Source organism: Pongo abelii, chromosome 18 (assembly GCF_028885655.2).
Source record: "Pongo abelii isolate AG06213 chromosome 18, NHGRI_mPonAbe1-v2.0_pri, whole genome shotgun sequence".
In the NCBI taxonomy this organism is placed as follows: Eukaryota; Metazoa; Chordata; class Mammalia; order Primates; family Hominidae; genus Pongo; species Pongo abelii.
This window is the reverse complement of record NC_072003.2, coordinates 87,694,189-87,717,453: the sequence shown is the minus strand read 5'-3', so window position 1 is coordinate 87,717,453 and position 23,265 is coordinate 87,694,189. Positions and strand designations below refer to the sequence as shown.

General features: G+C 50.6%; 1 long non-coding RNA gene across 1 annotated transcript; it reads left to right on the top strand.

Moving 5' to 3' along the window:
* Positions 1 to 3,426: 3,426 nt before the first annotated feature.
* On the top strand, positions 3,427 to 7,957 carry LOC129050967 (uncharacterized). Its single transcript, XR_008514907.1, has 3 exons — positions 3,427 to 3,796; positions 5,470 to 5,694; positions 6,268 to 7,957. It is a non-coding gene; the product is annotated as an uncharacterized LOC129050967 (long non-coding RNA).
* Positions 7,958 to 23,265: the final 15,308 nt, after the last annotated feature.

The following is a 23,265-nucleotide window of genomic DNA, read 5'->3' as shown; positions in this document are numbered from 1 at the left end:
AGAACTCAAATTGAGGGACAGTCCACAAAATACTCAGCCGGTCCTCCTCAAAACTGTTAAGGTCCTCAAAAATAGGGAAATTCTGAGAAACGGTCTCAGTCAAGAGGAGGCCCTGGGGATGGAGTGTCACGCGGGGTCCTGGGACAGAACAAAGACGTTGGTGAAAAAATGACTGAAATCAGAACCAAGTCTGACATTTGCTTGTAGTCAGTCAATGTCGTTGACGTACAGACCAACGTCATCTTCTCAGCGTAGCCGAATGCGCCACGGAGACGTAAGACACCAGCGAGGGGGAGACTGACGACGGGGCGCGGGAATGCGGGGCTCATGCCACAACTGTCCTAGAAATCGAAAATTCTTCCAAAGTAAAAAGTTTACGTTTAAAATACAGGGAAAAGACTTGAATAGACATTTCACCGAAGACGACATGTCAATGGCAGATAAACACATCCAAAGGAGCTCAACCTCCATGAAGAGGGGAAAGTGCATCGAAGCCCACTGCACACCTGCTGGAATAACCCTGATCAAAACCCAGAGGATGGCAGGAGCCGGTAAGAATGTGGAGAAATCGGCCCCCTTGCTGCCGGGTGTGTGGGAAATGGCTCAGCCGCTTTGGAAAGCCAGCTGGTGCTGTGTTAAAAGGTGAAAGGTCAGCTTACTCAGGACCCGGCAGTGCCACCCCGAGGAATCTACGTGAGTGAAGTGAAACATACCGGACACTCATCGCTGCATTATCCCAAACAGCCTGATCTGCAGACAGCCTCGGTGTCCCTGCTGACCCCGTGCCCCCCGAACAGCCTCCTCCTGGACTTGGGTAAGTCAATCCCCCAACAGGCGCACCCTCCCCTCCATTTCCACTCAGCCCTTATCCCCCAGGGACCCACCCCACACCTGGGGGCCCTGTGTGGTGACCTCCTGCCAGGCCAGCCTGCCCCAGAGGGAGGAACACAGAATCCATTTGGAACCGAAAGGGACTCAGCTCAGCCGGAAAAGTAGGCTCTTTATTTCCAGCCTCACTGACCACGTGCTGCTCTGTGCCCCACGGTGGGCCAGCCCTGGGCATGAGGAGATGAGCAGAGCCGGCCCCCGGACCCCTCCTCACCACGTCTGAATGGACAGCACTTCTGTGTTCATGGCACTTCTGGTCCAGGGGTGTGTGCCGGGCTCCCGGGCAGACAATCCCTGGGCTTTCGCGACTGGCACTGAAGTGAGGCTGGGCAAGAAGGCGCTGGGCCAGATTCCTCCCTGGGGCACTTAAACGGGGCCACAGGGAAAGAATCGATGTGGTGACGGGTGGAGGCGGGGCTCCGTGGCAGCCACGGTCAGGAGCAAGCCCTCGGCATGCAAGGTATAAACAAGCCACAGCGACAGGGGTGGATGAGTGACACGGACAGACCACACGCAGAGAGTGAGGGCGCCGATGGAGGGTGCCGCCGGCCAGTGTGAGCCGCAGGGAGAAGGCAGATGGAGTAAGCTCCAGAGTCGTGACCCACGGACACCCAGGTCCTCTTGCCGGGCACCCGGAGCGTCTGGAATCCAGTTCCCGAGGCCTTGGCGGGGGCTGCTGCTCCAGGGCCCCCCTTGGTTATGGCTGGGATGAGGTTGCAGAGGATGCACCCGCCACCAAGCTCGCACCTGCAAACACTGATCATACAAAGTGTGTCATTCTTGTCACACCAACTAAAACTGCCTTGGGAAGGCAGGGGAAAAGTACTCAGGGCACGACACTGCTCCAAGAATGGAATTCTCTGCAAGTCCAGCTGCTGAAACTGCCTTTTGTCACCTGAGACCAGTTTTATCCACAGCTGCTGAAGTCACTTGCTCCAACTCCAGAAGGAATTTTGCTCACAGCTGTCACACCAACCAGCACGTCCCAGGTCCTCAGAACTTTCCCAGTGCCAGTGAACTTTCTCAAAGAGCAATAGGTAACCTTTTCCTTTCTTGTAAAACCACCAACCTTCTACTGGTTCTCCAACCTCCACCATTTGCCTGGTCGGCACGTATGCCCCAAGACGCAATCCTTCCTTCCCAAATAAAATGTTAAATTTGGAAATTCGCCTCTACATTTTGGCTTGAACATACCCCAGCAACCGCGAGACCCTCCCGAGGACACGAGTGACCTTCCCTGTTCCTGGTTCCTTCATGTGCACGACAGGCCGTGCTGTCTCCTGGAGCCTGGGGCCTGGCACCTGGGAGCTCAGCCAGAGCGGCCCCAGCAACCTCCCTGTAGCTCCAGCAATGCCATCCCTGTGGTCAGCGTGGACCTGGCCTCCCAGTGGCCCCAAGTCCCCCCTATAGCTCCAGTGGTGCTGTCCCTGCAGCGTGAACCCGGCCTCCCAGCAGCCCTGCATTCCATGGAGGGCTGGGCCCCCTGCCCTCCTGAGCCTCACAGTGGCCAGCCAGCCTCACACGCTGCTGACCCTCAGTAGTGGCCAACCCCGTGTCTGTCGGAGGGCACAGGCCACCATCCCCATGGAGCTCAGGCATGCTGCCTGGGTAGGGGCCCTCCAGGAAGCCTGGCGCTTAGGGGTGGCAGCTCAAGCTTGTTGGGGGTGGGGAGCTGGCCGGGCAGCCAGGGCCCATCATGTGCGACTTTGGGCCAATCCCATCCCCTCTGGGCCTCTGTCCCCATTTACCAGAGAAAGATGGTCTCCGCTGAGCCAACCACCTTCATCCAAACCAAAGGACAGAAACCACCTCTGCTGAGCCTGGAGGCAGCCAAGGGAGTGGAGGAGCCAGCCGGGGTCCCCGGGTTGGGCCACACACACCCCAGTGAGGCTGCGGAAGGGACACGCCGCCTCCCGAGGTGCAGAGTTTCGCAGGGCACAACCCTCGTCCCGTCTGCTCCTCCAGCACCCTGTGACCCAGGACGGGCGGGTTTCCTGTGCCTCACTTCACAGACGGGAACATTGAGGCTGGGGGGAGCTGAGTGAGGAGCTTGGGGTCCCCAGCCACATGGTGTGGGTCCAGCTTTGCTCTGATGCCACGCGCCGCACGCACTCCTTTACTGGGATGCACCCGGCCCCACTGGTCACTGCTGTGCCCCCTCCCAGGACAGCAGCAGGAGCACCCGGCCCTCCTGGATGTCCCCCGGCCCCTCTGTGCTGCAGCCCTCATGACTCACTGGGAGGCCAAAAGGAAGCCCCAAGTGATTTTCTAGCACCACCTCCCGCAGCCCTTGGGGTGAGGCTGGGCTGTTCTGCCTGGGAGTGGTGCTAGGGGAACCTCCTGAGGGGTCCCAGGAAGGCCCCTGGCCTCCTGCCTCCACACCCCTGATTTCTTGGATCCCTTTCTTGGTCAGTGAGAGCCGACCGGGTGAAGTCACCCTTGGAGGAGGAGGGAGCTGAAGCAGCCGGTGACTCACTCACACGAGACAGTGGGCGGTGGCCAGGGCAGAGCGGGACTCCCCGTTGCTGGCTGAAATCCAGACAGCGCCTTGGCCCGAGGTGTCCCTGACAGGACGAGGGCGGAGTGGCAGCTGCTGAAACCTGAACTCCTCTGCCCTGCCCCCGTCCCTTGACCCCACACATCTAGTAGGTCAGCGCCAGAGGAAATCCTCGAAGAAACTGGGTGTCTGCCTTGCTGAGCACAGAACCGCAGTCAGCCCTGTGTGCCCTGTCCCTGGATGAGGACAGGAAGGACGTGGGGGAGAGGCCACGGTCACCCTCAGGAGCCCCCAGACCTACTGGAAAGCAGCCCAGTGAGCATCTGAGAAGTACTGCCTGTGCCCGGCGCGAGGGTGCAAGGCGGGTGGCCGTGTGGCCTGGTAGCCTAGGGTTGCGCCAAAGCCCAGCAGGTGTGGGACGAGCAGGACTGGAGCAGGAGGAGCTCGGGGGAGCAGGGACCTGTGCTGAGCTTGAGGTGTGGCTGGGCTGGGAGGCCGGACAAAGGTGTGTTTCCTCTGGCCATGCAGGGGTCAGGCGGTGGTGCTGGGGAGGAGGATGTGGGAGGAAGATGGGGCTCAGATAAGGGGCCAGGGCTGAGTTCAGCAGGTATTGGGAGGTGCCATGGGGCTGTGAACACGCACAGGTGGGGAGGCTGGGGTGGGGGCAGAGCAGGGGACAGTCCTGGAGCCAGCAGACAGAAGGAGGCATCTCTATAGCACCCCAGGCTTGGAGACAGGGCTGGCTCACCTCAAAGGGGGCCGTGGGCATCAGGGCTGGCCTGCCCCGGCCCCTGGAGTACATGGGAGTTGAGCTGCATGAGGGGTGGCCAGCCTAGGGCAGGGCAGGAGCCACGAGGCGTCCACTCCTCTCTGTGGATTTCGGTGTGGGAGGAGGAAGGACAAGCTCCTCCTGGAAGCAAAGGGGCCTGAGGACCCAGGGGCAGAGTGACCTTGTGGGCAGGCCATCCTTGAGGCCTACTGCATGCGGAGAAGGTGGACCCTGTGGCCAGCTTGGTGCCAGGAGCAGGTCCTGGGGGGGTGGGGAGTAAGTCTCCCAGGGGCCGAGCTCCATGAGTGTGCGTGGTGTGGACACTGGGCCTGCCACAGGGAGGCTGGTGTGGGCAGGAGGCTCCCTGGGAAGTGGAGAAGCGCTTTCTGTGAGCTTGTTCCAGGGCTCTGGTCAGCCCAGCCTGGGGTCTCGTGGCCACGCAGGTCAGCAGGAAGGGGAGGATGCCCCACCAAGGAGGCAGGAAGGCGGCCTCTGCCCGGCCCATCAGGCTCGGAGGTGGGGGACCCAGGGTTTGTTCTTAGCAGGCCTCCTCTCCTCCTCTGCCTCATAGACACCGCTGGGATGGGAGAGGTGGTGTCTGCAGGGCCCTTCCCACAGGCAAGTCTGTCCATCTGCCACTGCTGCTGCAAGGGGCTACAGGTCCTCTGGCTACTCTGGACCCCCCGGAAAAGGGAGGCTTGATCTGCCCACTGCACCCTTGACCCCTTCTGAGCCTCTCAGCAAAGTCCCAATCCACCCTCCTCAGGAGGTCCCAGGGACTTGCCCACATGGGCACCCCATGCCCTCAGCCAACCAACCCCACCATGGCCCACACGCCTGCCCCTCCCTCTGTCTCCTTGGGGCCCCGCACACGTTGGCACAGAACATCTCCCTGCTGGGTGACCTCTTCCCGCAAGCGGCCCAGGCCAAGTGCAGCCTTCTGGGCAGACACAGGGAGCGGGCATTCCCGATTCACAGAGGACTCACCTTGGCGTACTACAGCGGCCTGGCAGAGCCCAGCCTGCGACAGGGGCCTCATACACATCTGTTGCGTTCACCAGTGAATCCCAATCCCCCAGTTCGTTTTCTACCCCACATGCCCAACAACTGAGTGGGGTGGGGGAGGCATTTCGCTGGACGCCGTGGAGATGCAGTATCGTCTGGGAACCTGAGTCTCTGTAAACCCCGAGGTTGCACAGACCAGTGCCAGCAAGCTCCTTCGCAGAGAGGAACTCAGACACCAATCCCTGGAGACTCCTAGTTCTCATACAGCGCTTGTTTTTTTCTTCCATTTTCAAAGACCGGATTTTCACAGGTCTGCTTCTCCCGGGGGCCACGCCCGCATTTCTGTGAATGATCCCCAGCTGTCCCTAATGAAACATGCTCTTTCACTGAGAGGGATCCCAGCCCCACTCAAGCGGGTCAGAGCTCGTCCGTAGGAGGCTGTGTGGGGGTCACGCCACCACAGGACGCAGATCTGCCAGAAGCCTGTTTTATTGCACTTAACTAATTCCCAAGATAAACCACTGGGAATTTCCATGTAAGCACTTAGGCCTCTGTTTATGAGAATCTTTGATCCACTGAGAATGTTTAGAACTCACTGAAGCATCCCTGGCCCTGCCCAGCACCAAGCCTTCCGAGACGCGCGAGGGCGGGGAAACTGTCGGCCTGTGCTTGGTCTGTGGGGATCCAGGACCCCACGAGGGGACCCCAATAGGGAGCCTCTGCCCCCCAGGTGGTGGGGTCTCTGCTGGGACTCTGCAGGCTCCTGCCCGTGGCCAAGTTCATGGCTGTCTTTTCCAGAACTGCCCCGGAGCCCTAGACAGCCCCATGGAAGGGCCCATCTTCCTCCGGCCATGGAGGAAACTTGCAGCCATCCGTGACCTGCAAACTGTAGCTTATGATGGACTGTTCCCCATCCACCAAAGCCCAGCCACTTGGTTTGGAGGCCACTGCCCCAAATGGCCCCTCTCCAGTCACTGAACTGCAGTTCAAAAGCCCCACCCCTCGGCTCTTTGAGCAGCCAGCCTGCCTTCTCACTCTGGGATGGTTTCTTCAAAACCCTCTGGAGTGTGTCCAGTTCTTCTGTTATTTCAGGGTGTTTTATTTCCAGCACAGATTTCCATTTCTGCTACCACCGGGATGGAAAAGTCCTCTTCCCTCTGATTCCCCCAATCCCAAGAATCCAATTCCTTCACTAATGCTGGGTGCAGCCATAGTCTCTACAATCCAGAAGACTGAGTGAGGTGGAAACATCGGTGCAGCCTGCAGCTCACCTGGTTGTCACTCGCAGATCGGCCTCGGAAAGCTCCAGGAAGTTGGTTTGGGATGAGCCGGCTGTCCCGCACAGATGGTGGGAGGGAGAGGAGGCCGGGGCTGCAGCCAGTGCAGCGCCGTGGCCCCTGTTCTGTGGTTCACTGGGGTGTGAGGCCTTCCTCGGGCTCAGAGAGGGGGCCTCTGAGTCCTCATCCACAGAAGCCCTCTGTGCCACCAGCAGGGAACAGCCAGCAAAGAGCCTTCACCCTGAAGATCCAGATGGAATTCTTGGTTTCTACAGCTGCTCCCTGCCTCTCCCCACAGCCGCGGGAAGGGGTGTTAACTGAGGCAACCCCCACCAGAGACAGACCTGCACAGGGCCAAGAACTTGCCCCGTGGTAGGGCTGGGGGAGGAGCGGCTAGTGGACTTTCTTTGTCAAAGGCAGGTGTCACTTTCAGCTCATTAATTTCACTTCTCCAGGTTCTCAATCCACCAAAATGAGCTCTTTACAAAGGCCAGGACCTGCCCTTCTAGAGGACAGTCTCATACTTCCCAAAGCTTCAGGACTTGGGGTCCTGTGGCTGCTCATCTGTTGGCAGGACTGGGCGAGGCCAGGTGTGACATCAGACAAGTCCCCCACCTCTGGCAATTCCTCAGCGGGGGGCATGACCTACTGTGCATTCCAGGGCTGGGGCACATGTACTTACCCCTTAGCCTTGGACCACAAGCCTCGCCCAGCCCAAAATGGAATGGGGACAGCCTCTGCCACAGGGAGGGGCAGGTGGTGCTGTGTGAGGGGCGGTGGCACCCAGGGCTTTTCTCACAAGGAAAAGGAACCTCGAAGTGTTTCTCTCTGCACACTTTGCCTCTCTCAAATGTAGGGTCCTTCCTCTCCCACCCCCATCAGCAGCTGAGGCCCCAGAAGGGCCCACCTGTGTCCCGCCCACCATGCGTGAGATCGCTGATTGCCTCCTGGGGTAGTCACAGCGTGCTCGAGCCTCTCCGGACCCCATCCCAGCTGTCAGAACCAGGAAGCCCCCGTCAGGCACCAAGACCCCCAGACACTGGCCCGGGCTCCCCATTTTCAGTTGATCCTCCCCGCAAGTTTCTGTCTTCCCGGGGCTGCAGGCGTTTCGGTCGTGGCTACATCACGCCAGTGTCTGCCTCCGTGGCCACGCAGCCTCCTCCTTTTCTCCGTGTCTTAAACTTCTTTCTGTTCCCTCTTATCGGGACCTCCTGATGCCATCAGATGCCGCCCCACCATGGTTCAGAACAATCTTTCCATCTCAAGATCCTCAATTCAATCACATCTGCAGAGACCCTTTTTTTCCATGTAAAGTAGCATTCACAGGTCCCAGGGATTAGGATCTGATATCTCTGGGGCCAGTACAGATGGGCTTGAGATTTGATCATGGAGAAAAGAAATGACAGCATTTAGCTCTATATCCTAGTCAACAGGGAGCCGCTGAGCGTGATTGAGAAGAACATCAAAAATCAAGCGGTTTTGTAAAAGAGTAAAGCCTCTCTCTCCACTCTCCCAAACCCAGCCAATTTCTCAAAATTTGTGAGAGCGGCGTCCTCCCAGCAGCAAACACAAGGGACACGTGTGTGCACCCAGACCAGCACCTACCACTCTAGACAGTCCCCAGAGCGAGGCTCAGGACTGACGGCCGGAGATGCAACCGTGGCCAGGGGCCCAGTGCTCATTGAAACCTGCTCAGTCCAAGGCCTTAGGGTGAGCCTGGCATCGCGTCATATTGTGGAAACACTCGTTGCCTCATTCAGCCAAATGCTTTTTAAAGCGACTTTTTGGCCGGGCACGGTGGCTCACGCCTGTCATCCCAGCACTTTGGGAGGATCATTTGAGGTCAGGAGTGTGAGACCAGCCTGACCAACATGGTGAAACCCTGTCTCTACTAAAATACAAAAAAAAAAAACCTAGCCGGGCGTGGTGGTGTGCCCTTGTAGTCCCAGCCACTCGGGAGGCTGAGGCAGGAAAATCACGTGAACCCGGGAGGCACAGGTTTCAGTGAACCAAGATCTCACCACTGCACTCCAGCCTGGGTGACAGAGTAAGACTCCGTCTCAAAACCAAAAACAAACAAAAAAAAAGTGACTTTTTATTCTAAAACAGTTTTAGATTTACAGAAAAAATATGTAAATCTGTAAATGTCCTGATGGGGCTTGTGTTCTAGGAGTAAGACATCAGCTCTGCTGCTCAGATGTCCAGGAGGGTCTTCGGCGGAGCCTGGGACCCCCCACCCCAGGGTCAGGGGTCTCTCCCTGGAGGGAGGGCTCAGTGCCTGGAGTTTGGGGAGACCCTGGAGATTGTGTGAGTGCAGGTGGGGGTGAGACGCGGAGGAGAAAGAGCGCGGTGCCTGGGGGCGGCTGTCGGGTTGGGAGATCCTGGGGCTCATAGGGATTCTGGGGTCCCAGGGAACCCCTAAGTTTGGAGGCTGGAAGGGCCCCCAGCTGCCGTGGTCCTGGAGAGTTCCCAGAGTATTTCCTCATGAAATGAACAAAAGACCACAGCCTTCTGCAGCAGAGGAGAAGCACGCGGAGCATCCACATCTATAAAGGCCCCAAAGTGGAAAAACCTGTTGTTTTTCCTGAGCAGCCCGGCTGGAAACAATGGCGGTTTTGTTTCGCAGACTCCGCAGAATCTGGCGGGCAGAGGGATGGGGGCGCGGGATGCGGCAGGGAGGTGGCTGAGGGAAGGAGGGGGCGTCGACCCTTCCTGACCCACCGAGGACACCTCTCTGGCCCACTTCGGGGGGTCGGGGGTGGGTCGGCTTGTCCGGGAGAAATCCTACAGCTTCCCACTCAGAAGCCGGTGGGTGGCCGCGAGGCCTGGCCGCACAGCCTCATTCCTACGACTTTCTTCTGCCTTGTGGCATGGCTTTTTCTTTTCCCCTAAGGAAAGTTTGCTTAAAGAGAAAGAGACACACATACCATTCTCTGGTGCTTTGAAGGGTTGAGCTAAGCTGGGTCAAGAGGAAATGGCGTGCTCAGTCACCCCCGAGAACAAAGTACTCCCACGAGTTTTGGTGAGGCAAGTGTGTCTTCTCAGCTCAAATCTCTACCACCCCACGGACAAGGCAGTTCAAATCCAGGCTCCACCATCACCTGCTGTGTGGGCTGGGCAAGCTATGGACGTCTCTGAGCTTCGGTTCCTTGAGTGTAGAATAAGCATAACACCTGTGTAGAAGGATTACTGTGGGGGATGCTATTTGTACACCTCCCACTGCCAGAACGCAAGTTCCATGAGGCTGGGGCTGCGTTTTCTCCATTGCTGCAAGCCCTCCAAAATGTCAGCCGAGTTCATCACGACCGCAAGGACCACCACCACCATCATCGTCACCCTCACCCAAACGCTCAAATCTGCAAGTGTCTAAACCCATGGGTTTGTGTCAAATGCTACCATGCCTAGCGTCCCCAAAGCTAGAGCCACCACGAAGAAGGTTCTCTCCAATATTACTGCCTTAAATTTCTAGCTCAGAACCCTCAATAAACTTGGGCACCTTTTGTGCTGGGCCTCCTTTAGCTGATGGCTCCAGGGCCCTTATCCCTGGCAGAGAAGGCCATCGGCAATGTAGGGGGTAAGCTGGGGTGTGGGGGTGAGCTGTTCAGCCCTGCTGAGCTGTGCTGTCTCATGGGAGCGGCCCCTCCCTTCCAGGAACCTTCCTTGAGCAAAATCCTCAAACGTCAGTAGGTGGTCTTGAAATCCCTTCCTCTGTGACCCAGTAATTCAGAGATCTTAATGAAGTTTCCCCAAAGTTAGAACATAGTGGCTGTTCCCTAACACACACACACACACACACACACACACACACACACACACACACCCTTTCTCTGTTATGTGTCTCCCATAATTTTTCTCTTTCTCAATTATGTTTCTTTATTATGTTTGTCTATTATTTCTTTGAATTGTCAATGCCTGCTTCTACTGGTCTGTACCAGGTTCTATTGCAATCACCTCTGGTTGGGGCAAAACTGCACATTTAGCTATTTTATGAGTGTTTCCTTGTATTTCATAGACGGCATCAGAGCCCTTGCGGCATGTGGGTACAGGGATCAGAGGATGCAGACTGAAAGGAGCTTCTGGATGTGCATTCTATTCTCATTCTGGAGCCAAGGAAGTGAGAGGGGAAAAAGGGAAGTGATTCTAAGCCTTTTGTGGGGTCTCATACATAACTCAGTTTCCACAAAGCTGTGCCCCAGCTCAGCCCTATGGATAGAAGCATGGTCTGGGGTTCCTTTGCTGACCAGGGGATGTACTTTGTCCAAGTTATTGACCTTCCCAAACCTCATCAATGCACATGAAGAGCACTTGCAAACAATGAATCTAGACATGGACCTTCACAAAAAATCACTCAAAATGGATCCCAGGCCTAAATGAAAAATGCAAAACTATAAAACTCCTAAAAGATAACATAAAAGAAGATCTAGATGACCTAGGGTTTGGCAATGACTTTTTAGATCCAGCACCAAAGGCAGGATCCAGGAAAGAAATAATTGATAAGCTAGACATCATTAAAATGAAAACTTCTGCTCTGTGAAAGATGCTGCCAAGAAAATGAAAAGACAAGCCACAGACTGGGAGAAAATATTTTTGATGGAAATATCTGAGAAGAGAGGCTTGTTATCCAAAATATACAAAGAATTCCTAAAACTCAACAATATGAAAATAAACAACCCAATTTAAAAAATGGGCCAAAGATCTTAAATGACGCCTCACCAAACAAGATACATAGATGGCAAATAAGCATATGAAAAGATGCTCCTGGCTGGGCACGGTGGCTCATGCCTGTAATCCCAGCGCTTTGGGAGGCCAAGGCAGGCAGATCACCTGAGGTCAGGAGTGGGAGACCAGCCTGGCCAACACGGCAAAACCCCTTCTCTACTAAAAATACAAAAAAAAAATTAGTGGGGTATGGTGGTGCATGCCTGTAATCCCAGCTACTCAGGAGGCTGAGGCAGGAGAATCGCTTGAACCTAGGAGGTGGAGGTTGCAGTGAGCTGAGATTGTGCCACTGCAGTCCAGCGTGGGCAAAAAGAGTGAAACTCCATCTCAAAAAAAAGAAAGAAAAGGAAGGAAGGAAGAGAAAAGGAAGAAAGAAAGAAGGAAGGAAGAAAGAAAAGAGGCTCCCCACCACACATGTCATCAGGGAAATGCAAATTAAAATAAGCATAAGATACTACCTCTCACCTAAGAGCATGGCTAAAACCCAGAACTCCGACAACACCAAATGCTGGGTGAGGATGTGGAGCAACAGGAACTCTCACTCATTGCTGATGGGAATGCAAAATGGTGTGGCCACTGTGGAAGACAGTTTGGTAGCTTCTTAGAAAGCTAAACATGCTCTTACCATACCACCCAGTAATTACACTCCTTGATATTTACCCAAAGGAGTTGGAAACTTATGTTCACATAAAAACCTACACACAGACGTTTATAGCAGCTTTATTCACTGTGGCCAAAATGTGGGAGCACCCAACATAGCCCTCCATAAGTGAATGGATAATAAACTGTGGTCCATCCAGACAGTGGAACATTATTCAGCACTGAACAGAAATGAGCTGCAAACCATGAAAGGATGTGGCAGAAACGTAAGTGCATATCACTAAGTCAAAGAAGACAGTCTAAAAAAGCTACGTAGTGTGTGCTTCCAACTATGTGACATCCTGGAAAAGGCAAAACTGTGAGAGCAGTCAAAAGATGAGTGGTTACCCGGGGCTGGCAGGAGGGTGAGATAAACAGGCAGGACAGAGAGGATTTTTAGGGCAGTGAAACTACTTTGTATGGTACCATAATGGTGGATAGATACTGTTAGAAATTTTTCCAAGCCCACAGAATATACAACACCAGGAATGAACCCTGATGTATGACAGAGCAGGAGCATTGCCATTTTGGACAAGCACTGCCGTTTTAAAGTTCCCCATGATCGAAAACTGCCTAAATCCAACCCAAGGGGCATCAGCCTAATGGCTAATGTCAGCATGACCGTAAATCACAAATGACATCTCCGACCAGAAACATGCCAGCCCTAAGATAAACCCCTCCCTAACCAGAGACATGCTAGCCCAGAGGTAACCTTCCCTCCAACCAGAGACATTCCAACCCTGTAATAAACTTCTCCTCCACACAGAAACATCCTAAGGCTGTGATAAGCTCTCTTGCCCTGAACCCTTCCATACTCTTAGTCTGTAACACAGAGCACTCCTGACTGAAATTGGCCAGAAGCCCCTCTCAGATTTATTCTCCAAAATAAACCTGTCTTTGACTGTTGAGCCACTTTTCATGATTCTTTCCTCTTTCTTTAACTCTTACAACGTAAACCATGGACTTTGGGTGATAATAATGTGTCAGTGTAGGTTTTATAAGCTGGAATGAATGTACCACTCTAGTGAGGGATGTTGATAATGAGAGAGGCAATGCCTGTGTGGGGGCAGAGGATATATGGGAAATCTCTGTACCTTCTGCTTAAATTTGCTGTGAACTTAAAACAGAAGTTTAGACTTTGCTCTAAAAACGAAGTTTATTAAAAATAGCACTTTCTTTATAGCTGTGTTGGGATGATATGAGAGAACACAGGGAAAGCACGTAGAAAATGCCTGGCACATAATTATCATTACTATTGAGTTTCCTTTCCCATAGAACCCATCTGGCTTAGCACTATATTTCCCATAGAACCCATCTGGCTTAGCACTATATTTCCCATAGAACCCATCTGGCTTAGCACTATATTTCCCATAGAACCCATCTGGCTTAGCACTATATTTCCCATAGAACCCATCTGGCTTAGCACTATATTCTAAGTGTTTGGGCATATCACTGATGCTTGATAAATGTTTGAGGAATGAATGAGAGGACCCTGCAACATATGCAGCCTGCATCTGCACATTGGCAAGAGCAACCCACAGCCCAACTGTGAATGTCTTAAATTACTTGGGCTCATTGTCCAAGATTTTTTATTTCTCCCAGCTATCAGACCCTAAGCAATTTGAGAGCACAGCCCATATCGTACATGTCTATGTATGACATGGTTGTATATTAAGAAGCTACCGAACACTTTTACACTGAAAATGTCAAAACATTATTGAGAGAAATGAAATAAGACCTAAATAAATGGAGAAGTATACCATGTTCATGGAGTCAAACACTCAATATCATTACAATGTTAATCTTCCACAAAATTTATCTGTAATCTCAAAGCATTTGCAATCAAAACTCTAGCTGATTTTTTTTTTTTGGTAGAAGTTGATAAGCTGTTTCTAAAAGTTATACAGAGATGCAAAGGGATCTAGAATAGCCTATTTATTTATTTATTGAGACAGAGTTTCACTCTTGTCCCCCAGGCTGGAGTGCAATGATGCAATCTTGGCTCACCGCAACGTCCGCCTCCCAGGATCAAGCAATTCTCCTGCCTCAGCCTCCCGAGTAGCTGGGGTTACAGGTATGTGCCACCACATCTGGCTAATTTTTGTACTTTTAGTAGAGACGGGGTTTCATCATATTGGCCAGGCTAGTCTTGAACTCCTGACCTCGAGTGATCTGCCCACCTTGGCCTCCCCAAGTGCTGGGATTACAGGCATGATCCACTGTGCCCGGCTGTCAGATGATCTCTAAAAAGAACAACACAATTAGAGGAGCTATACTATCTGACTTTAAGACTTACTATAAATATACAATAATCAACAAAGTCTTGTATTGGTGTATGAATGGACAAATAATTCAATAAAATTAGAGAATCTAGACATAGACCCCATATATACAGCTGACTTTTAGTAAAGACATCACGGCAACTCACTTGGAAAAGGGAAGACTTTTTAATAAATGCTGCAGGGACAATTGGCGATCACGTGGAAGGAAATAAATCTCTACCTCTACCTCAATCTGTGCACAAATATGAATTTGCATTGCATTGTTGCCTAAACATAGAACCTAGAGCAATAATGTTTACAGAGGAAAACACTAGAGAATATCTTTGTGATGTTGGGATAGGCAAGTATTTATCAGACAGAAGGCAAAAGTACTAACCAGAAAAGAAAAAAGTTAAATTTGGCTTTATCAAAATGGATAATTTCTGCTCCTTAAATAGCACTATTAGGAAATGGAAGAAAAAAAAAAACAAGCTACAGACTAGGAGAAAATATTCACAGTGTACATTTGGCATGGAACTGATCATCAAATAATATAAAGAACTGCTTCAAACCAGTAAGAACAAGACAAACCACCTGTTAAAAATGGACAAAAGGGCTGGGCGTGGTGGCGCACGCCTGTAACCCCAGCACTTTGGGAGGCCAAGGTAGGAGGATTGCTTAAGGTCAGGAGTTCGAGACTACCCTGGCCAACATGGTGAAACCCTGTCTCTACTAAAAATACAAAAATTAGCCAAGGCATGGTGGCTGGCACCTGTGATCCCAGCTACTCAGGAGGCTGAGGCAGAAGAATTGTTTGAACCCTGGAGGCAGAGGTTGCAGTGAGCTGAGATCACTCCATTACACTGCAGCCTGGGCAACAGAATGAGACTCCATCTCCAAAAACAAAAACAACAACAACAACAAAAAATGGACAAAAGATTTGAACACAACCTTATGCAAGAAAATCCACAAATGGTCCCTAAGCTCAGTAAAAGGGGGTACACACCATCAGTCATCAGGGAACTAGAAATGCAAATCCCACAGTGAGATGCAGCCTCATGCTCACTAAAAGAGCTAAAATGAAAAAACAAGACAAGCCCAAGTGTAGGTAATGAAGCAGGACAACCAGGTCCCTCATTGATTGTCAGGGAGTTACTGTGGAAATCTCTGTGAGGGTTTCTAATATGCAAAATGTCTTCTGTTCTGTGACCCCTCATTTCAATTCCTAGGTAGGCACATAAGAGAAATGAAACGTGGCCACAAGAAGGCATGGATAAGAATGCTGACAGCAACTTTATTCATGACAGTCAAAACCCCTCTAACATCCCAAAGATCCATTCAGATGTTAACAAGTAAGTGACCTGAAACGGTGATAATTCATTCATTCCATGGGCTCTTGCTCAGTGATAAAAAGGAATGAGCCACTGAAATACACAACAGCGTAAATTAATCTCAAAAACACCACGTGAAGCAAAAAACCGGCAGATACAAAGGAATTTCTGCTTAAAGGAAGCTCAAGAAAAGGCAGAAGTAACGCAGGCTATAGAGATTCAAAGAGTGGCTGCCTCTAGGAGACATTGGCAGAATTGACTGGAAAAGAGTATGAGAGAAATTTCTGGGATGAAAAATGTTCTATGTCTTCATATGAGTGTTGATTATATAGGCTATACATGTGTCAAAACTCGTCAAATCACACACTTAACATAAGTGCTTATTACTGTAAGTTATGCTTCAGTAATACACACATACACATATGTGTGTATACATACTTTATTCAAATGAAGTCATAGTCTATATAGATATCAACATACTTGAGTATTTAGAAAAGAACTTCTGGGAATGGCATGAGAGCTGAGTGGTTATGTGAACCTTCCCGCAGATAACAACTCCAAACACTTCATGAAATGTAAACAGTGATGATTTAAATACTCTATAAAGAGATGAGAAGCCAGGAGAAGCCAGAGGAGAGGTGACTGTCAACAGCAAATGCCAGTGTTAGGAGCTGTGAGTTTGCAGCTTTCTGTCTTGACGGCACAGCCTTGGTGGAAATCACAGCCCGACAGACTCCAGGTGCCAGAGATAAGGGGCAAGACTGCCTGGGTGCGGAGTATATACATACAGGGGAGATCTTGGCAGTGAGAAAAGTTGGCTTGAAACTCCACATCCAGGGTGAGCTCTGCCCAAATCCCTGGCTGACAATTAGACTGTGCATATGCAGATGGAGTCCCAGGCAGCCCCCAATAAGCAGGCAGACGCCAGAGAGGAGGCACTTCTCGAAAGATGGAGTTGCACAGGGCAAGGTCTGTGTGCTGCTGCGTTTTTAAATGAGCTGCTGCCTTTTTAAATGAGTGCATGCCCCAGCTGTGTGCAGCTCAAGAGGCAGACACCTGAAGCCATAGATGCTTGAAGAGGACAGAGCCCAAAGCTGGCAGAACTGTGGAAATTCAGGAGTACTCACTGGAAGCAAGGAAACCACTGAGATACTGAGACCCTAAATCTGAGCATAGCCTTAGCCCAGATTCATGGCTGCCTGCCCCGTTGCACAGGTGCAGGGAAAATCTCCAGGAATCAGGCTTAAAAATCAGCAGCTGGAGCCATAAGAAGAGGCGGGGGCGGGGGCGGGGTGCGGTGCCGGTGCGGTGACTCACACATGTAATCCCAGCACTTTGGGAGGCTGAGGCAGGTGGATCACTTAAGGTCAGGAGTTTGAGACCAGCCTGGCCAACAAGGTGAAACCCCGTTTTTACTCAAAATACGAAAATTAGCCAGGTGTGGTGGTATGCACCTATAGTCTCAGCTACTCAGAAGGCTGAGACAGGAGAATTGCACTGCATTCCAACCTGGGCAACAGAGCAAGGCTCCATCTCAAAAAAAAAAAAAAAAAAAAAAGCAGGGACATCAGCTGCTTACCACAGAGATGGCAATGTTTGTCTTTAGAATCCAGCACATGACAGCTGTTAGAACAAAAAAAGCAACAATCTTCAGAAGAACACAACAGATTCCAGAGCTGTTGTCGACGTAGCATCTACATTCTACATGTAGATTACATGACACGTGCATGTAGACATGACACATGCAATGTCCAAATGTTAAATGACATTCAACAAAACAGGGAAGTGTGACTCGTGCTCAAGAACAAATGATTCCCAGTTAATCCAGATAATGGGTTTCACAGAGACAGTTCAAATGAGATGTTATAAACGTGTTCAGAGAGCTGAAGGAAAATGTGCTATCAAAAACCAAACAGGCTGGGTGCGGTGGCTCATGCCTGTAATCCCAGCACTTTGGGAGGCCGAGGCGGGTGGATCACCTGAGGTCAGGAGTTTGAGAGCAGCCTGGCCAATAAGGCGAAACCCCGTCTCTACTGAAAATACAAAAATGAGCTGGATGTGGTGGTGGGTGCCTGTAGTCCCAGCTACTTGGGAGGCTGAGGCAGGAGAATCGCTTGAACCCAGGGGCAGAGGTTGCAGTGAGCTGAGATCACGCCGCTGCACTCCAGCCTGGGGAACAGAGCAATACCCCATCTCAAAACAAAAAAACCCCAAAACCGAAAAACCCCAAACAGGTAGGAAGCCTCAACAAAGTAACAGAAACTACAACAGATGTGATAAATCTGGAGCTCAAAAGTACCATGACTGAGATTTTAAAAACCTGTTAGTTTTTAAACAGATTGGGATTGGAAGAAGAAAGAATCAGAGAACTTGAAAATAAATCAAAAGAAATTACTTAATTTGAAAAATGGAGAAAACATTATTGAAAAGAAAGAAATAGAACTTCAGAAACCTATGCGAAAACTGCAAGCAGTGGAGCCTATGTGGAAATGGAATTCCAGAGGCGAGAGAGGGAAAGTCACTAGAAAAATATGCGAAGAAATGACATAAAACTTCCCAGATTTGGTGCAAAACACAAATTTACAGTTCTAAGAATCTCAGTGAAGCCCAAGCAGGATAAACAAACTGTTTTATATTCACAAAATGAAATACTATTCAGCAATAAAAGTTATAAACTAGAGCTACATGTAACAGAATGAATAACTCTTCACAAAAAATATATTGAACAAAAGAAGCCTAATGCACAGGAATAATGTGATATGATTCCATTCATATAAAGTTCAAATAGGGGAGACTAAGTCAAGGTGATAGAGCTGAAAATGGCAGCACCCTTAGTGAAGAGGAGAGGGAAGTCCCATGGAGGTGCAGTAGGAGCATCTCTGGGGTGTTGGTCTTGTTCCGTTTCCTGATCTGATTGGTGGCTTTGTTTTGTGAAAACTCTTTGCATCAGATATATACAACTTCACTTTTCTGCACATACATTATACTTGAATTGCAAAGTAAGAATGTTTTTAATTTTAGAAAGGGATAGAGAGAGAATAATGAGAGCTAAGCGACGTTTTCACTTGAGGAGCCAACTTCAACCCAAATCCTGGAGGTTGAGAAGGAACCAGCTATGCTGAAGTTCAGGGAGGAGCACTTGGCACAGGGGCCTCGGGGTGATCTAGAAGCAGGTCATGGGGGCTGGGTGCAGGGGCTCACGCTTGTGATCCCAGCAATGTGGGAGGCCAAGCAGGGAGAATCACTTGAGCCCAGGAGTTTGAGACCAGCCAGGGCAAAATAGCAAGACCCTGTCTCTATAAAAAAAATCAAAAAATTGGCCAGGTGCGGTGGCTCATGCCTGTAATCCCAGCACTTTGGGAGGCCAAGGCAGGCGGATCACAAGGTCAGGAGATCGAGACCATCCTGGCTAACATGGTGAAATCCCATCTCTACTAAAAATACAAAAAATTGGCCCGGCGTGCTGGCAGGCACCTGTAGTCCCAGCTACTCGGGAGGCTGAGGCAGGAGAATGGTGTGAACCAGGGAGGTGGAGCTTGTAGTGAGCCGAGATGGCACCGCTGCACTCCAACCTGGGTGACAGAGCAAGATTCCAACTCAAAAAAAAAAAAAATGAAAGAAAAAGAAAAAAAATTGGCGGTTGTGGTGTAGTCCCATCTTGGGAGTCCTGCTTGGGAGGCTAAAGTCGGAGTATGGCTTGAGCCCAGGAGTTCGAGACTACAGTGAAGAATGATTGTGGCCCTGCACTCCAGCCTGAGCAACAGCCTGAGACCCCATTTCTTTCTTTCTTTTTTTTTTTTTAAAAAAAAAACAGAAGCTGGCTGTGGGTATTGATGGCATATTGTTATCTTACCCATAAAAGGAGCGGAGCTACTATCCAGCAGTGGCTTGGGGCACCTGGGACATGGGATACTGGATAATCCCTGTGGCTATTTCATTTGGGGCATCAGCAATGGATGTGGGGTTAAAAAGAGCACATAGACATGTGTGTGCAGCGCGAGACAGTGACACAGCCAGGGGCCAAGACACACGGACACACAGTCACAGAGGGAGACAGACACACTGAGGAAGGCGGACAGAGAGGCCGAGGGACACAGGGGGAGGGAAAGACTGAGGCTGAGACCACGGTGCGCACACAGAGAGATCACCCCTGCCAGACAAGGGAAAGCTTTGAAGTGGAGAAAGGGCACCTGCCTCAGCCTGACAGCCGGCTTCTGATCCCCGCTCTGCTACCACTGGCTGATCTGTTGGAATGAGTGGCTGGACCTCCCTGCACCCGTCTCCTCATCTGCAATGTGGGGGAGTTCAGATGAACAAATGCAAAGGTTTCTAACTCCGAAGTTCCATGATGCTGAGTTCATAAACATGTTATAACACTCTCTCTTTTATTTAATGTTATAACTGGCTCATCTTCCTCTCTCGTGGTACTATTACAGCATACACTTAAGTTTTATAAATTCTACACAAGTTAAAATTAGTTGGGGGAAATTGTTTTTTTGAGACAGGGATCTCACTATCTTGCCCAGGGCTGGTCTCAAGTGATCCTCCTGCCTTGGCCTCCCAAGGTGCTGGGATTACAAGCGTGAGCCACTGTGCCTGGCAGCTGGGGGGAATTTTTAGAGACTGTTGCAACTCTGAGAGAGAAACTGGACCAATATTACAGTCCCAGAATGTCTGTCTCACAGCTTTTATCAAAGACACGGATCCATTTGACCGCCTTTTTCATGCTTGGTCCTATCAGGCCTGGTTCAGCTGTGAATTTTTCTTGATAATTTCCACAGTGGTTACTAAACGCCCTTCTACGTTGAAGGGAAGCTCTCTCACCCTAAGAGTGCTTTCTCTGTTCCCTTAAAAATGGCCAATTTTATTTCTGTCCTTGTCTATCCCACTAGTTGGTTCACAAGCCCCCAAAGTCAGAGACTGGTTCTCTGGCTCTCATCTGTCTCTGACCTGGCTGTGGCCTGTCTCTCCAACCCCACTGGAGCAGCCCTGTGTGGGTGGCCTCCCACTTGGTTGAGGCTGGCTGCTCTCATAGCCTTCCGTCCAGCCACGTCACAGCTTGGGACGACCATTGAAAGATGCTTACATGTTCCGAGGGTCAGGAATTCGGATGTCTGGCGGCTCAGCTGGGAAGACTCAAATCTGGACATGACCCAACCATGGGAGCTGGGATCACCCAAGCAGTCACTCATTCATACACTCACTCACTCACTCACTCATTCACTCACTCATTCACTCACTGACTCATTCACTCACTCATTGACTCACTCACTCGCTCACTGACTCACTCATTGACTCACTCACTGACTCACTCATTGACTCACTCACTCACTCATTCACGATTCACTCATTCACTCACTCACTCATCCACTCATTCACTCACTCATTCACTCATTCACTCACTCACTCAGTCATTCACTCACTCAGTGATTCACTCACTCAGTCACTCACTCACTCATTCACTCACTCATTCACTCACTCATTGATTCACTCATTCATTCACTCATTCACTCACTCATTCATTCACTCATTCACTCACTCATTCATTCATTCACTCACTCACTTATTCACTCATTTATCCATTGACTTACTCATTCACTCACTCATTCACTGATTGACTCATTCATTCAGTCATTCACTCATTCACTCACTCACTCACTCATTCACTCATTCACCACTCACTCATTCACCACTCACTCATTCACTCACCATTCACTTACTCACTCATTCACTCACTCATCCACTCATTCCCTCAGTGACTCATTTACTCATTCATTCACTCACTCACACATTCACTCACTCGTTCACTCACTCATTCACCATCCACTCACTCATTCACTCACTCATTCACTCACTCATCCACTCACTCACTCATTCAGTCACTCACCCATTCACTCACTCACTCATTCACTCATTCACCATTCACTCACTCACCATTCACTCACTCACTCACTCACCATTCACTCACTCACTCATTCACTTATTCACCATTCACTCACTCATTCACTCATTCACTCACTCATCCACTCATTCACTCAGTGACTCATTTACTCATTCACTCACTCACACATTCACTCACTCGTTCACTTACTCATTCACTCAGTCATCCACTTATTCACTCACTCACTCATTCACCATTCACTCACTCATTCACTCACTCACTCATTCCCTCATTCACTCACTAATTTACTCACTCATTCACTCACTCACTCGTTCACTCACTCATTCACCACTCACTCATTCACTCACTCATTCACTCATTCACTCACTCACTAATTTACTCACTCACTCATTCACTCGCTCACTCATTCACTCATTTACTCACTCTTTCACTTGTTCCTTCACTCACTCATTCACTCACTCATTCACCATTCACTCCCTCATTCACTCACTTATTCCCTCACTCATTCACTCACTGATTCACTGATTCACTCACTCATTCACTCATTCACTCACTCACTCACTTACTCACTCACTCACTCACTCACTCACAGTCACCTCTTTACCTTTGCCCTTGCTGCTCCTGCTCCCTAAAGCAGTGGTTCTCAAAGTGTGGTCCCTGGACCTGCAGATCAGCATCACCAAAACTTGTTGAAAATGTAAATTCCTGGGCTTCACTTTGACCTACGAATCAAAAATTCTGGGTTGGTGCCAGTGATCTGCATTTTAGCAAGCGCTCTCGGCGATTCTAATGCAGGCTGAAGTGTGAGAACCACTGTGCCAAGACAGCCTCCTCCCACCCTCCATGCCTGATTGATGCCTACAGGTCCTTCAACAAATTCTCCCCTCATCTGGGAATCTTTACTTGGCTTGCTCTGAGATGGGGTTCCTGGTTCCCCAGCTCCTTTGCTTCCCCACTATGACACTCATCACACCTGTTTCTGCCAGTCTCCCGTGGAAAGTTTCCTGAAGATGGAACTGGTACCTGACACATCAGGTGCACAGCAAATGTTAAATAAAGAAGGGATGAATAAATGAATGAAAACATGAGTGAGTGAATGAACACAGACTTTACTGAGTCTTTTCTGGTGGTAGAATTGGGGTTATGAACATGGGCAAGGCAGAGCTCCGGCCCTTGGCTTGCTCTCAGAACATCATGGGGAGCAAAGAAGAAATGAATGAGGCCCTCCAGGGGCTTGGGGCCAGAGCTGATGGCTGCACGAGGGAAGCCCTTTGAGCACTGGCTGACCTTCCTGTGTCCAATGATCTTTGCATGGCGCCCAGGCGGATGCGTCCTCTCTGTTTTTGTTGGATGAGCCAAAGCAACCATTCCAGCTGCTGAGCCAGGCAGGGGGATGTCCTGGGGCTGTGTACTGCTCCAGCCCCAGTTCCTGTGGTCTGTTCGGCTGCCTTTGTCACCGGGACACACACCAGGCACGCTCAATGTCTGGACTTCAGTCATCCTTCCTCACTGGTCTTTGTTCTAGTGTCTGGTGGCTGCATGGAGAGTTCCCAGAGCAGCTCCGATCCAGAGTAAACAAACCCTGCCCACCGTGTGATCTGAAGAAATGGCCTAAAAATAGGCCGGGGAGTCTTGACTCATGAGCTCTGTAGGCAAGGGGGAGAAGGACACTTTGGGATGAGAATTCCCCTCTTCAGGATTTGGGCTTGTGGAGGATGAGGAAGGTGACCGTCATGTGGTGACTCATCTGGGAAAGCTCAGAGGCGACTGTTGCCTGTCAGCCTTGGATGTCTCCTGGGCAGCTGACCTCCCAGCCTCAGGGCTCATCTCCAGGACCCACAGAGGGAGATGACAGCAGTGAACTTCAGCCCTGCTGAGTTTCACAGGGGCTGCGGGAGGACGGTCCAGGAGGGAGAGGCCAAGAGCCTACGCATCCTCTCCCCAACTGTTCTGGAGCCAGACTCCAGCAAGCAGCAG